This window comes from Carica papaya, chromosome 8 (assembly GCF_054855325.1).
Source record: "Carica papaya isolate Zhongbai chromosome 8, ASM5485532v1, whole genome shotgun sequence".
Lineage (NCBI taxonomy): Eukaryota > Viridiplantae > Streptophyta > Magnoliopsida > Brassicales > Caricaceae > Carica > Carica papaya.
In genome coordinates, this window is record NC_142316.1 from 10527983 (window position 1) to 10540855 (window position 12873).

The 12873-nt window shown below is 46.3% G+C and overlaps 5 non-coding genes and 17 pseudogenes across 5 annotated transcripts; all 22 read right to left on the bottom strand.

The window, feature by feature from the left end:
• Positions 1 to 80: 80 nt before the first annotated feature.
• Positions 81 to 199, bottom strand: LOC148241529 (5S ribosomal RNA; annotated as a pseudogene).
• An 862-nt stretch (positions 200 to 1061) lies between these two features.
• LOC148241530 (5S ribosomal RNA) lies at positions 1062 to 1180 on the bottom strand (annotated as a pseudogene).
• Positions 1181 to 1384: 204 nt separating this feature from the next.
• Positions 1385 to 1502, bottom strand: LOC148241531 (5S ribosomal RNA; annotated as a pseudogene).
• A 564-nt stretch (positions 1503 to 2066) lies between these two features.
• LOC148241532 (5S ribosomal RNA) lies at positions 2067 to 2185 on the bottom strand. Its single transcript, XR_015814568.1, has one exon. It is a non-coding gene; the product is annotated as a 5S ribosomal RNA (ribosomal RNA).
• A 561-nt stretch (positions 2186 to 2746) lies between these two features.
• On the bottom strand, positions 2747 to 2865 carry LOC148241533 (5S ribosomal RNA). The gene has a single exon (XR_015814912.1). It is a non-coding gene; the product is annotated as a 5S ribosomal RNA (ribosomal RNA).
• A 561-nt stretch (positions 2866 to 3426) lies between these two features.
• LOC148241534 (5S ribosomal RNA) lies at positions 3427 to 3545 on the bottom strand (annotated as a pseudogene).
• Positions 3546 to 3753: 208 nt separating this feature from the next.
• Positions 3754 to 3872, bottom strand: LOC148241535 (5S ribosomal RNA; annotated as a pseudogene).
• A 561-nt stretch (positions 3873 to 4433) lies between these two features.
• LOC148241536 (5S ribosomal RNA) lies at positions 4434 to 4551 on the bottom strand (annotated as a pseudogene).
• Positions 4552 to 5112: 561 nt separating this feature from the next.
• On the bottom strand, positions 5113 to 5231 carry LOC148241537 (5S ribosomal RNA). Its single transcript, XR_015815541.1, has one exon. It is a non-coding gene; the product is annotated as a 5S ribosomal RNA (ribosomal RNA).
• A 203-nt stretch (positions 5232 to 5434) lies between these two features.
• On the bottom strand, positions 5435 to 5553 carry LOC148241538 (5S ribosomal RNA; annotated as a pseudogene).
• A 205-nt stretch (positions 5554 to 5758) lies between these two features.
• On the bottom strand, positions 5759 to 5876 carry LOC148241539 (5S ribosomal RNA; annotated as a pseudogene).
• Positions 5877 to 6437: 561 nt separating this feature from the next.
• Positions 6438 to 6556, bottom strand: LOC148241540 (5S ribosomal RNA; annotated as a pseudogene).
• A 562-nt stretch (positions 6557 to 7118) lies between these two features.
• Positions 7119 to 7237, bottom strand: LOC148241541 (5S ribosomal RNA). The gene has a single exon (XR_015814882.1). It is a non-coding gene; the product is annotated as a 5S ribosomal RNA (ribosomal RNA).
• Positions 7238 to 7446: 209 nt separating this feature from the next.
• Positions 7447 to 7565, bottom strand: LOC148241542 (5S ribosomal RNA; annotated as a pseudogene).
• Positions 7566 to 8123: 558 nt separating this feature from the next.
• On the bottom strand, positions 8124 to 8242 carry LOC148241543 (5S ribosomal RNA; annotated as a pseudogene).
• A 205-nt stretch (positions 8243 to 8447) lies between these two features.
• Positions 8448 to 8566, bottom strand: LOC148241544 (5S ribosomal RNA; annotated as a pseudogene).
• A 1210-nt stretch (positions 8567 to 9776) lies between these two features.
• LOC148241545 (5S ribosomal RNA) lies at positions 9777 to 9895 on the bottom strand (annotated as a pseudogene).
• Positions 9896 to 10097: 202 nt separating this feature from the next.
• Positions 10098 to 10216, bottom strand: LOC148241546 (5S ribosomal RNA). Its single transcript, XR_015814297.1, has one exon. It is a non-coding gene; the product is annotated as a 5S ribosomal RNA (ribosomal RNA).
• Positions 10217 to 10775: 559 nt separating this feature from the next.
• LOC148241547 (5S ribosomal RNA) lies at positions 10776 to 10894 on the bottom strand (annotated as a pseudogene).
• Positions 10895 to 11098: 204 nt separating this feature from the next.
• Positions 11099 to 11217, bottom strand: LOC148241548 (5S ribosomal RNA; annotated as a pseudogene).
• A 209-nt stretch (positions 11218 to 11426) lies between these two features.
• Positions 11427 to 11545, bottom strand: LOC148241549 (5S ribosomal RNA; annotated as a pseudogene).
• Positions 11546 to 12077: 532 nt separating this feature from the next.
• On the bottom strand, positions 12078 to 12196 carry LOC148241550 (5S ribosomal RNA; annotated as a pseudogene).
• Positions 12197 to 12873: the final 677 nt, after the last annotated feature.

Below are 12873 nucleotides of genomic sequence, written 5' to 3' on the forward strand. Positions count from 1 at the left end.
GACTCACATTTGCGAATAAATCTGCAGACCATAATTAAAGTCGTGCGTAACGTCGAACGGCACATCTGAAAAAAAGAAAATGGGTGCAACACGAGAACTTCCCAGGAGGTAACCCATCATTGTACTACTTTCGCCAAAGCACACTTAACTGCGGAGTTCAGATGGGATCCTGTGGATTTGTGCCGGTGTGACAGCACTTGTTTAATTTCGTGCTGAAAATACATACACTCCTTCTTCCCTCCCCCCTCCCATCATTTATTTCCTTGTGCGTTCACACTGCACCTCTCCTTCTCGTCCTAATATCGATTAAAATGCCCCTGATTCTTGACTCACATTCGCATATAAACCAGCGGACCATAGTTCCAGTCGCGCGTTACGTCGAACGACCCATCTGAAAAAAAAATGTTGTGATACGAGGACTTCCCAAGAGGTCACCCATCCGAGTACTACTTTCGACCAAGCACACTTGACTGTAGAGTTCTGATGGGATCCAGAGCATTAGTGCTCGTATGATGCCACTTGTTTAATTTTGCGCTTCAAATAGATACACTCCTTCTCTTTTCTTCCTCCTCCCGTCATTTGTTTCCTTGTGCGTGCGCACTGCACCTCCCGTACTCGTTCTAATATCAAGTAAAAAGCCACGGTGCCGTGACTCACATTTGCGAATAATCCTGTGGACCATAAATCAAGTCGCGCGTAACGTCGAAAGAACACGAGGACCTCCCAAGAAAATTGGTGAAATATAAGGACTTCGCAGGAGGTCACCCATCCGAGTACTTTTCTCGCCCAAGCACCCTTAACTACGGAGTTCTGATAGAATCTATTGCATTAGTGCTGGTATGATCCCTCATGTTTCATTCTGCACTGCAAATACATACACTCTTTCTCCTACCATCCCCCCTCCCGTCATTTGTTTCTTTGTGCGTGCGCACTGCACCTCTCGTTCTCGTTCAAATATCAAGTAAAATGTCACGGCGCCGTGACTCACATTTGCGAATAAATCTATGGACCATAATTAAAGTCGCGCATAACGTCGAACGACACATCTGAAAAAAAGAAAATGAGTGCAACACAAGAACTTCCCAGGAGGTAACCCATCATTGTACTACTTTCGCCAAAGCACACTTAACTGCGGAGTTCTGATGGAATCCGGTGCATTTGTGCTGGTGTGACCGCACCTGTTTAATTTCGTGCTGAAAATACATACACTCATTCTTCCCTCCCCCCCTCCAATCATTTGTTTCCTTGTGCGTTCACACTACACCTCTCCTTCTCGTTCTAATATTGATTAAAATGCCCCTGATTCTCGACTCACATTTGCGTATAAACCAGCGGACCATAGTTCCAGTCGTGCGTAATGTCGAACGACCTATCTGAAAAAAAATTGTTGCGATACGAGGACTTCCCAAGAGGTCACCCATACGAGTACTACTCTCGACCAAGCACACTTAACTATAGAGTTCTGATGTGATCCAGTGCATTAGTGCTGGTATGATGCCACTTGTTTAATTTTGCGCTACAAATACATACACTCCTTCTCTTTTCGTCCTCCTCCCGTCATTTGTTTCCTTGTGCGTGCGCACTGCACCTCCCGTACTCGTTCTAATATCAAGTAAAAAGCCACGGCGCCGTGACTCACATTTGCGAATAAACCTGCGGACCATAATTAAAATCGCACGTAACGTCAAACGACATAACTGAAAAAAAGAAAATGGGTGCAACACGAGGACTTCACAAGAAAATGGGTGAAATATAAGGACTTCGCAGGAGGTAACCCATGCTAGTACTACTCTCGCCCAAGCACCCTTACCTACGGAGTTCTGATAGAATCCGTTGCATTAGTGCTGGTATGATCGCACCTGTTTCATTTCGTGCTGAAAATACGTACACTCCTTCTCCTTCCCTCCCCCTCCCATCAATTGTTTCCTTGTGCGTTCACACTGCACCTCTCCTTCTCGTTCTAATATCGATTAAAATGCCCCTTCTTCTTGATTCACAATTGCGTATAAACCAGCGGACCCCAGTTCCAGTCGCGCGTAACGTCGAACGACCCGTCTGAAAAAAAATTGGTGCGAAACGAGGACTTCCCAGGAGGTCACCCATCCGAGTACTACTCTCGCCCAAGCACACTTAACTGCGGAGTTCTGATGAGATCCGGTGCATTAGTGCTGGTATGATCGCACCCGTTTAATTCCGCGCTGCAAATACATAAACTCCTTCTCGTTTCTTCCCCCTCCCGTCATTTGTTTCCTTGTGCGTGCGCACTGCACCTCCCGTGCTCGTTCTAATATCAAGTAAAATTCTACGGTGCCGTGACTCACATTTGCAAATAAACCTGAGGACCATAATTCAAGTCGCGCGTATCGTCGAAAGAATCATCTGCAAAAAAATGGGTGCAACACGATGACTTCCTAAGAAAATGGGTGAAATATAAGGACTTCGCGGGAGGTCACCCATCCTTGTGCTACTCTCGCCCAAGCACTCCTAACTTGCGGAGTTCTAATAGAATCCGTTCCATTGGTGCTGGTATGATTGCTCATGTTTCATTCTGCGCTGCAAATACATACACTTTTTCTCCCTCCATCCCCCCTCCCGTCATTTGTTTCCTTGTGCGTGCACACTGCATCTCTCCTTCTCGTTCGAATATCGATTAAAATGCCCCTGCTTCTTGACTCACATTTGCGTATAAACCAGTGGACCCTAGTTCCAGTCGCGCGTAACGTCGAACGACCCGTCTGAAAAAAAATTGGTGCGACACGAGAACTTCCCTGGAGGTCACCCATCCGAGTACTACTCTCGCTCAAGCACACTTAACTGCGGAGTTCTGATGGGATCCGGTGCATTAGTGCTGGTATGATCGCACCCGTTTAATTTCGCGCTGCAAATACATAAACTCCTTCTCCTTTCTTCCCCCTCCCTTCATTTGTTTCCTTGTGCGTGCGCACTGCACCTCCCGTTCTCGTTCTAATATCAAGTAAAATGATACGGTGCCGTGACTCACATTTGCGAATAAACCTGAGGACAATAATTCAAGTCGCGCGTATCGTCGAAAGAATCATCTGCAAAAAAATGGGTGCAACACGAGGACTTCCTAAGAAAATGGGTGAAATATAAGGACTTCGCAGGAGGTCACCCATCCTAGTGCTTCTATCGCCCAAGCACCCTTTACTTGCGGAGTTCTAATAGAATCCATTGCATTGGTGCTGGTGTGATTGCTCATGTTTCATTATACGCTGCAAATACATACACTTTTTCTCCCTCCATCCCCCTCCCGTCATTTGTTTCCTTGTGCGTGCACTCTGCATCTCTCTTTCTTGTTCTAATATCGATTAAAATGCCCCTACTTCTTGACTCACATTTGTGTATAAACCAGTGGACCCTAGTTCCCGTCGCGCGTAACTTCGAACGACCCGTTTGAAAAAAAAATTAGTGCGACACGAGGACTTCGCAGGAGGTCACCCATCCGAGTACTACTCTCGCCCATGCACACTTAAATGCGGTGTTCTGAAGGGATCCGGTGCATTAGTGCTGGTATGATCGCAGCTGTTTAATTTTGCGCTGTGAATAAATAAACTCATTTCCCTTTCTTCCACATCCCGTCATTTGTTTCCTTGTGCGTGCGCACTGCACCTCTCGTTCTCGTTCTAATATCAAGTAAAATGCCACGGCGCCGTGACTCACATTTGCGAATAAATCTGCGGACCATAATTAAAGTCGCGCGTAACGTCGAACGGCACATCTGAAAAAAAAAAATGGGTGCAACACGAGAACTTCCCAGGAGGTAACACATCATTGTACTACTTTCGCCAAAGCACACTTAACTGCGGAGTTCTGATGAGATCCGGTGCATTTGTGCTGGTATGATCGCACCCGTTTAATTCCGCGCTGCAAATACATAAACTCCTTCTCGTTTCTTCCCCCTCCCGTCATTTGTTTCCTTGTGCGTGCGCACTGCACCTCCCGTGCTCGTTCTAATATCAAGTAAAATGCTACGGTGCCGTGACTCACATTTGCGAATAAACCTGAGGACCATAATTCAAGTCGCGCGTATCGTCGAAAGAATCATCTGCAAAAAAATGGGGGCAACACGAGGACTTCCTAAGAAAATTGGTGAAATATAAGGACTTCGCAGGAGGTCACCCATCCTAGTGCTACTCTCGCCCAAGCACCCTTAACTTGCGGAGTTCTGATAGAATCCGTTGCATTGGTGCTGGTATGATTGCTCATGTTTCATTCTGCGCTGCAAATACATACACTTTTTCTCCCTCCATCCCCCCTCCCGTCATTTGTTTCCTTGTGCGTGCACTCTGCATCTCTCCTTTTTGTTCTAATATCGATTAAAATGCCCCTGCTTCTTGACTCACATTTGCGTATAAACCAGTGGACCCTAGTTCCAGTCACGCGTAACGTCGAACGATCCATCTGAAAAAAAATTATTGCGATACGAGGACTTCCCGAGAGGTCACCCATCCGAGTACTACTCTCGCCCAAGCACACTTAACTGCAGAGTTCTAATGGGATCCAACGCATTAGTGCTGGTATGATGCCACTTGTTTAATTTAGCGCTTCAAATACATACACTCCTTCTCTTTTCCTCCTCCTCCCGTCATTTGTTTCCTTGTGCGTGCGCACTGCACCTCCCGTACTCGTTCTAATATCAAGTAAAATGCCACGGCGCCGTGACTCACATTTGCGAATAATACTGCGGACCATAAATCAAGTCACGCGTAACGTCGAAAGAATCATCTGCAAAAAGATGGATGCAACACGAGGACCTCCCAAGAAAATGGGTGAAATATAGGGACTTCGCAGGAGGTCACCCATCCGAGTACTTTTCTTGCCAAAGCACCCTTAACTGCGGAGTTCTGATAGAATCCGTTGCATTAGTGCTGGTATGATCCCTCATGTTTCATTATGCACTGCAAATACATACACTCTTTCTCCTTCCATCCCCCCTCCCGTAATTTGTTTCCTTGTGCGTGCACTCTGCATCTCTCTTTCTCGTTCTAATATCAAGTAATATGACCCGGCACCGTGACTCACCTTTGCAAATGAACCAGTGGTTTATAATTCCATTCGCGCGTAACGTCGAACAACCCATCCGAAAAAAAATTGGTGCAACACGAGGGCTTCCCAAGTGGTCACCCATCCGAGTACTACCCTCGCCCAAGCACACTTAACTGCGAAGTTCTGATGGGATCCGGAGTTTTGGTGCTGGAATGATCGCACCTGTTTAATTTCGCGCTGCAAATACATACACTCCTCCTTTCTTCCCCCTCTGGTCATTTGTTTCCTTGTGCGTTCACACTTTACCTCTCATTCTCGTTCTAATATCGATTAAAATGCCCCTGATTCTTGACTCACATTTGCGTATAAACCAGCGGACCCTAGTTCAAGACGCCCGTAACGTCGAACGACCCGTCTGAAAAAAAAATTTGTGCGACACGAGGACTTCCCAGGAGGTCATCCATCCGAGTACTAATCTCCCCCAAGCACACTTAACTGCAGAGTTCTGATGGGATCCGGGGCTTTAGTGCTGGTATGATCGCACCTGTTTAGTTTCGCGCTACAAATACATACACTCCTTCTCCTTTCTTCCCCCTCCCATCATTTGTTTCCTTGTACGTTCACACTTCACCTCTCATTCTCGTTCTAATATCGATTAAAATGCCCCTGCTTCTTGAATCACATTTGCGTATAAACCAGCGGACCCTAGTTCCAGTTGTGCGTAACTTCGAACGACCCGTCTGAAAAAAAATTGGTGCGACACGAGGACTTCCCAAGAGGTCACCCATCCGAGTACTATTCTCGCCCAAGCACACTTACTACAGAGTTCTGATGGGATCCGGTGCATTAGTGATGGTATGATCGCACCTGTTTAATTCCGCGCTGCAAATACATAAACTCCTTCTCATTTCTTCCCCCTCTCGTCATTTGTTTCCTTGTGCATGCGCACTGCACCTCCTGTGCTCGTTCTAATATCAAGTAAAATGCTACGGTGCCGTGACTCACATTTGCGAATAAACCTGAGGACCATAATTCAAGTCGCGCGAAACGTCGAAAGAATCATCTGCAAAAAAATGGGTGCAACACGAGGACTTTCTAAGAAAATAGGTAAAATAAAAGGACTTCACATGAGGTCACCCATCCTAGTGCTACTCTCGCCCAAGCACCCTTAACTTGCAGAGTTCTGATAGAATCCGTTGCATTGGTGCTGGTTTGATCGCTCATGTTTCATTCTGCACTGCAAATACATACACTCTTTCTCCCTCCCTCCCCTCTCCCGTCATTTGTTTCCTTGTGCGTGCACTCTGCATCTCTCATTCTCGTTCTAATATCGATTAAAATGCCCCTGCTTCTTGACTCACATTTGCGTATAAACCAGCGGACCCAAGTTCCAGTCGCGCGTAACGTTGAACGACCCGTCTGAAAAAAAATTGTTGCGACACGAGGACTTCCCAAGAGGTCACCCATCCGAGTACTACTCTCGCCCAAGCACACTTAACTGCTGAGTTCTGATTGGATCCGATGCATTAGTGGTGGTATGATCGCACCCGGTTAATTCTGCGCTGCAAATACATAAACTCCTTCCCCTTTCTTCTCCCTCCCGTCATTTCATTCCTTGTGCGTGCGCACTGCACCTCCCGTGCTCGTTCTAATATCAAGTAAAATGCTACGGTGTCGTGACTCACATTTGCGAATAAACCTGAGGACCATAATCCAAGTCGCGCGTATCGTCGAAAGAATCATCTGCAAAAAAATGGGTTCAACACGAGAACTTCCTAAGAAAATGGGTGAATTATAAGGACTTCGCAGGAGGTCACCCATCCTAGTGCTACACTCGCCCAAGCACCCTTAACTTGCAGAGTTCTGATAGAATCCGTTGCATTGGTGCTGGTATGATTGCTAATGTTTCATTCTGCGCTGCAAATACATACACTTTTTCTCCCTCCATCCCCCCTCCCGTCATTTATTTCCTTGTGCGTGCACACTGCATCTCTCCTTCTCATTCTAATATCGATTAAAATACCCCTGCTTCTTGACTCACATTTGCGTATAAACCAGTGGACCCTAGTTCCAGTCGCGCGTAACGTCGAACGACCCGTCTGAAAAAAAAATTAGTGCGACACGAGGACTTCCCAGGAGGTCACCCATCCGAGTACTACTCTCGCCCAAGCACACTTAACTGCGGAGTTCTGATGGGATCCGCTGCATTTGTGCTGGAATGATCGCACCTATTTAATTTTGCACTGTAAATACATAAACTCCTTCTCCTTTCCTCCCCCTCCCGTCATTTGTTTCCTTGTGCGTACGCACTGCACCTCTCGTTCTCGTTTAAATATCAAGTAAAATGCTACGGCGCCGTGTCTCAAATTTGCGAATAAATCTGCAGACCATAATTAAAGTCGCGCGTAACGTCGAACGGCACATCTGAAAAAAAGAAAATGGGTGCAACACGAGAACTTCCCAGGAGGTAACCCACCATTGTACTACTTTCGCCAAAGCACACTTAACTGTGGAGTTCTGATGGGATCCGGTGCATTTGTGCTGGTGTGACCGCACCTGTTTAATTTCATGCTGAAAATACATACACTCCTTCTTCCCTCCCCCCCTCCCATCATTTGTTTCCTTGTGCGTTCACACTGCACCTATCCTTCTCGTTCTAATATCGATTAAAATGCCCCTGATTCTTGACTCACATTTGCGTATAAACCAGCGGACCATAGTTCCAGTCACGCGTAATGTCGAACGACCCATCTGAAAAAAAATTGTTGCGATACGAGGACTTCCCAGGAGGTCATCTATCCGAGTACTACTCTCGACCATGCACACTTAACTGCAGAGTTCTGATGGGATCCAGTGCATTAGTGCTGGTATGATGCCACTTGTTTAATTTTGTGCTTCAAATACATACACTCCTTCTCTTTTCTTCCTCCTCCCGTCATTTGTTTCCTTGTGCGTGCGCACTGCACCTCCCGTACTCGTTCTAATATCATGTAAAATGCCACTGCGCCGTGACTCACATTTACGAATAAACCTGCGGACCATAAATCAAGTCGCGTGTAACGTCGAAAGAATCATCTACAAAAAGATGGGTGCAACACGAGGACCTCCCAAGAAAATGGGTGAAATATAAGGACTTCGCAGGAGGTAACCCATCCGAGTACTACTCTCGCCCAAGCACACTTAACTGCGGAGTTCTGATGGGATCCGGGGCTTTAGTGCTGGTATAATCGCTCCTGTTTAATTTCGCGCTGCAAAAACATATACTCCTTCTCCTTTCTTCCCCCTCCCGTCAATTGTTTCCTTGTGCGTTCACACACTACCTCTCATTCTCGTTCTAATATCGATTAAAATGCCCCTGCTTCTTGACTCACATTTGCGTATAAACCAGCGGACCCTAGTTCCAGTCGCGCGTAACGTCTAACGACCCGTTTGAAAAAAAATTGTTGCGACACGAGGACTTCCCAGGAGGTCACCCATCCGAGTACTAATATCGCCCAAACACACTTAACTGCGGAGTTCTGATGGGATCCGGTGCATTAGTGCTGGTATAATAACACTTGTTTAACTTTGCGCTGCAAATACATAAACTCTTTCCCCTTTCTTCCCCTTCCTGTCATTTGTTTTCTTGTGCGTGCGCACTGTACCTCTCGTTCTCGTTCATATATCAAGAAAAATGCCACGGCGCCGTGACTCACATTTGCGAATAAATGTGCGGACCATAATTAAAGTCGCGTGTAACGTGGAATGGCACATCTGAAAAAAAGAAAATGGGTGCAACACGAGAACTTCCCAGGAGGTAACCCATCATTGTTCTACTTACGCCAAAGCACACTTAACTGCGAATTTCTGATTGGATCCGTTGCATTTGTGCTGGTGTGACCGCACCTGTTTAATTTCGTGCTGAAAATACATACACTCCTTCTTCCCTCCCCTCTCCCATCATTTGTTTCCTTGTGCGTTCACACTGCACCTCTCCTTCTCGTTCTAGTATCGATTAAAATGCCTCTGATTCTTGACTCACATTTGCGTATAAACCAGCGGACGATAGTTCCAGTCGCGCGTAATGTCGAACGACCCATCTGAAAAAAAATTGTTTCAATACGAGGACTTCGCAAGAGGTCACCCATCCGAGTACTACTCTCGCCCAAGCACACTTAACTGCAGAGTTCTGATGGGATCCAGTGCAGTATTGCTGGTATGATGCCACTTGTTTAATTTTGCGCTTCAAATATATACACTCATTCTCTTTTCTTCCTCATCCCGTCATTTGTTTCCTTGTGCGTGCGCACTGCACCTCCCGTACTCATTTTAATATCAAGTAAAATGCCACGGCGCCGTGATTCACATTTGCGAATAAATCTGCGGATCATAAATCAAGTCGCGCGTAACGTCGAAAGAATCATCTGCAAAAAGATGGGTGCAACACGAGGACCTCCCAAGAAAATGGGTGAAATATAAGGACTTCGCAGAAGGTCACCCATCCGAGTACTTTTTTCGCCCAAGCACCCTTAACTGCGGAGTTCTGATAGAATCCGTTGCATTAGTGCTGGTATGATCCCTCATGTTTCATTCTGCACTGCAAATACATACACTCTTTCTTCTTCCATCCCCCCTCCCGTCATTTGTTTCCTTGTGCGTGCACTCTGCATCTCTCTTTCTTGTTCTAATATCAAGTAATATGCCCTGGCACCGTGACTCACCTTTGCAAATGAACCAACGGTTTATAATTCCATTCGCGCGTAACGTCGAACAACCCATCCGAAAAAAAATAGGTGCAACACGAGGGCTTCCCAAATGGTCACCCATCCGAGTACTACTCTCGCCCAAGAACACTTAACTGCGGAGTTCTGGTGGGATCCAGAGCTTTAGTGCTGGTATGATCGCACCTGTTTAATTTCGTGCTGAAAATACATACACTCCTCCTTTCTTTCCCCTCCCGTCATTTGTTTCCTTGTGCGTTCACACTTCACCTCTCATTCTCGTTCTAATATCGATTAAAATGCCTCTGCTTCTTGACTTACATTTGCGTATAAACCAGCGGACCCTAGTTCCAGACGCGCGTAACGTCGAACGACCCGTCTGAAAAAAAATTGGTGCGACACGAGGACTTCCCAGGAGGTCACCCATCCGAGTACTAATCTCGCCCAAGCACACTTCACTTCGGAGTTCTGATGGGATCCGGTACATTAGTGCTGGTATGATCGCACCTGTTTAACTTTGCGCTGCAAATACATAAACTCATTCCCCTTTCTTCCCCCTCCCGTCATTTGTTTCCTGGTGCGTGCGCACTGCACCTCCCGTTCTCGTTCTAATATCAAGTAAAATGCTACAGCGCCGTGACTCACATTTGTGAATAAACCTGAGGACCATAATTCAAGTCGCCCGTAACGTCGAAAGAATCATCTGCAAAAAAATGGGTGCAACACGAGGACTTCACAAGAAAATGGGTGAAATATAAGGACTTTACAGGAGGTAACCCATGCTAGTACTACTCTCGCCCAAGTACCCTTACCTACGGAGTTCTGATAGAATCTGTTTCATTAGTGCTGGAATGATCGCACCTGTTTCATTTCGCGCTGCAAAAACATACTCCTTCTCCTTTCTTCCCCCTCCCGTCATTTGTTTCCTTGTGCGTGCGCACTACACCTCTCGTTCTCGTTCAAATATCAAGTAAAATGCCACGGCTCCGTGACTCACATTTGCGAATAAATCTGCGGACCATAATTAAAGTCACGCGTAACGTCGAACGGCACATCTGAAAAAAAAAATGGGTGCAACACGAGAACTTCCCAGGAGGTAACCCATCATTGTACTACTTTCGCCAAAGCACACTTAACTGCGGAGTTCTGATGGGATCCGGTGCATTTGTGCTGGTGTGACCGCACCTGTTTAATTTCGTGCTGAAAATACATACACTCCTTCTTCCCTCCCCCCCTCCCATCATTTGTTTGCTTGTGCGTGCACTCTGCATCTCTCTTTCTCGTTCTAATATCAAGTAATATGCCCCGGCACCGTGACTCACCTTTGCAAATGAACCAGCGGTTTATAATTCCATTCGTGCGTAACGTCGAAAAACCCATCCGAAAAAAAATAGGTGCAACACGAGGGCTTCCAAAGTGGTCACCCATCCGAGTACAACTCTCGCCCAAGCACACTTAACTGCAGAGTTCTCATGGGATCCGGTGCATTAGTGCTGGTATGATCGAACCTGTTAAATTTCGTGCTGCAAATACATAAACTCATTCTCCTTTCTTCCCCCTCCCGTCATTTCTTTCCTTGTGCGTGCACACTGCACCTCTCGTTCTCGTTCAAATATCAAGTAAAATGCCACGGCGCCGTGACTCACATTTTCGAATAAATCTGCGGACCATAATTAATGTCGCGCGTAACGTCGAACGACACATCTGAAAAAATGAAAATGGGTGCAACACGAGAACTTCCCAGGAGGTAACCCATCATTGTACTACTTTCGCCAAAGCACACTTAACTGCGGAGTTCTAATGGGATCCGGTGCATTTGTGCTGGTGTGACCGCACCTGTTTAATTCCGCGCTGCAAATACATAAACTCCTTCTCCTTTCTTCCCCCTCCCGTCATTTGTTTTCTTGTGCGTGCGCACTGCACCTCCCGTGCTCGTTCTAATATCAAGTAAAATGCTACGGTGCCGTGACTCACATTTGCGAATAAACCTGAGGACCATAATTCAAGTCGCGCGTATCGTCGAAAGAATCATCTGAAAAAAAATGGGTGAAATATAAGGACTTCGCAGGAGGTCACCCATCCTAGTGTTTCTCTCGCCCAAGAACCCTTAACTTGCGGAGTTCTGATAGAATACGTTGCATTGGTGCTGGTATGATTGCTCATGTTTCATTCTGCGCTGCAAATACATACACTTTTTCTCCCTCCATCCCCCCTCCCGTCATTTGTTTCCTTGTGCGTGCACTCTGCATCTCTCTTTCTCGTTCTAATATAAATTAAAATGCCCCTGCTTCTTGACTCACATTTGCGTATAAACGAGTGGACCCTAGTTCCAGTCGCGCGTAATGTCGAACGACCCGTCTGAAAAAAAAATTAGTGCGACACGAGGACTTCCCAGGAGGTCACCCATCTGAGTACTACTCTCGCCCAAGCACACTAAAATGCGGAGTTCTGATGGGATCTGGTGCATTAGTGCTGGTATGATCGCAGCTGTTTAATTTTGCGCTGCAAATACATAAACTCATTCCCCTTTCTTCCCCCTCCCGTCATTTGTTTCCTTGTGTGTGCGCACTGCACCTCTCGTTCTCGTTCTAATATCAAGTAAAATTCTACAGCGCCATGACTCACATTTGCGAATAAACCTGAGGACCATAATTCAAGTTGTGCATAACGTCGAAAGAATCATCTGCAAAAAAATGGGTGCAACACGAGGACTTCACAAGAAAATGGGTGAAATATAAGGACTTCGTAGGAGGTAACCCATGCTTGTACTACTCTCGCCCAAGCACCCTTACCTACGGTGTTCTGATAGAATCCGTTGCATTAGTGCTGGTATGATCGCACCTGTTTCATTTCGTGCTGAAAATACATAAATTCCTTCTCTTTCTCTCCCCCTCCCATCAATTGTTTCCTTGTGCGTTCACACTGCACCTCTCTTTCTCGTTTTAATATCGATTAAAATGCCCCTGCTTCTTGACTCATATTTGCGTATAAACCAGCGGACCCTAGTTGCAGTCGCGCGTAACGTCAAACGACCCGTCTGAAAAAAAATTGGTGCGACACAAGGACTTCCCAGGAGGTCACCCATCTGAGTACTGCTCTCACCCAAGCACACTTAACTGCAGAGTTCTGATGGGATCCAGTGCATTAGTGCTGGTATGAGGCCACT